Source organism: Daucus carota, chromosome 4 (assembly GCF_001625215.2).
Source record: "Daucus carota subsp. sativus chromosome 4, DH1 v3.0, whole genome shotgun sequence".
Lineage (NCBI taxonomy): Eukaryota > Viridiplantae > Streptophyta > Magnoliopsida > Apiales > Apiaceae > Daucus > Daucus carota.
The window spans coordinates 36,460,311-36,462,304 of record NC_030384.2 but is presented as its reverse complement, the minus strand read 5'-3'; positions in this window follow the sequence as shown (position 1 = coordinate 36,462,304).

The following is a 1,994-nucleotide window of genomic DNA, read 5'->3' as shown; positions in this document are numbered from 1 at the left end:
CGCTTTGAACCGGTATGCGAAGGCGTGGAATGCCTTCATCTGTGCTAACATCATGCCATCTTCTCATGGGCATGAGGTGACAGTGGATAGAGCGATTCTGCTCTTTGGGATTGTCTCAGGCAAGTATATTGATCTGGGACATGTTATTCATCAGGGGATGCTGAGGTTCTTACGGGGAGGAACCACTGGTGCCATTCCATATGGCACAATTGTTACGAAGCTCTGTCGATCAAGCGGTGTTCGTTGGCCAGCCAACGAGCAACTACAGTTGCCGGGAACACCTATTGATCATTCGGCGATCAGTCGGATGACGGAGTGGGATGGAGGAGTTCCCCACCCTCGAGGCCTCGGGTACATATATGATGAGGTGCCAGGGGGACGTCCAGCATTTGTGAGGAGGGAGCAGCCTAGAGCTTCTGGAGCTGGTACTTCACAGACGGAGAGGAGCTCCGAACCATTGGGGGATGTTCATTATCGCCGATTAGCGAGACGGATGGACACCATGCATGACATCCACCAGAGGTTTGCTTTTGACTTGACACAGGCTCTAGGTAGTGCTTTTCAGGCACAGGGGGTCACAGTTCAGTGGCCAGTATTCGGAGCAGGAATGCAGTATCCTCCACCTGATTCACCTCCAGCAGAGGAGGGGGAGGACTCGGACTCCGAATAGGTATGTGGGTGCTCTAGCCTTTTTATCACTTTCAATGGGGACATTGAAAATTTTAAGTTTGGGGGTGGTAATCTAAAGAAGAGCATATATTATATATTCTATTGCATGTGTTAGTTAGTTCATGTAGTTCACGTTTATTTTATTTTTCTCATGTTTTCTATGTTTTCTCATGTTTTTTTTTTTTATTTATTTTTTCTCTCATGTTTTTTTTTATTTTTCTCATATTTTTTTTTATTGTCGTAGTTAGTATCACGAGCATTTGCATGAATTATGAAGTTAAGCCAAGTTAATTGCCTATGATGAGTTATGTGCGTAGTTCTTGATTAGTAGTTTCAATTGCAAGGCTAGGTTAGTACTTGGAAATTGCTTGTGTTGGAAATTGTAATTCACATATGTTCTTGAGATAGGATTTAGACGAAATTCCATGAATTCTAGGATTGAATTGAACACCCTTCAGCTTAGGTCTGTAAATCTTAAGTTTGGGGGAACTGAGGGGTAGATATGCCTTTCTAAAAAAAAAAAAAAAAATATAGAAAAAGAAAAAAAAAATAGTAGTAAATAAATTCACTAGAAAAATAAGTGGTAGAATTAACTAGGTTGAGCTCATTAGTACTCGAGTAATTAAGTCTGAGGGGACTTTGTGCCTAACAACCTAAAGCCCTTCGTGGTTTGGGATTGTTGACCCAACACTCGCTACATGGGTACTAGTGCATAAATCTTTAGGGATCTCAACCATTGCACGGTTAAATAAACCACTAGAATAAAGTGAATAATTGGTGTGTGAAGTCTTGTGGTGTTCGTAACGCATTTACACTGCGAAGCGCTCTGACCTTAGACCGAGCAATTAATCACCAATAGAAAAAGAAAAAAAAATATATAGTGAATAAAATAGAAGGGTGTGGACATTCTTTGGGACCTTGGCTTTTAGTTGGACTTGAGTGACGGGGTGTTAGTTTTAAACTTTTACGATTCTTGATGGGGATTCGGTGGGAGTAGTAGTTTTTGTCTTGTCTCAATAAAAGAGCATGCTTGCACACATTGGCACTCCACACTTGTAAATAGAAGAGTAATTGACTTGGTAGCGAGAGAAGTGAAATTCGAGAACATTAGCACAATCTGAGGTATTATAATTGACACGGCAATTACTTCATAGTTCACTCATTCATCACGTAGTTGCATTCATGCATTGCATTGTATTATTGTTAGTGTCTTTGACGCTTGAGGACAAGCATCAGTTTAAGTTTGGGGGTGTGATAAGTGGTATTTATACACACTTATAGGCCTTCATTTCCGCTTAAATTGGTTGGTTGTACTTAAGTGTTTA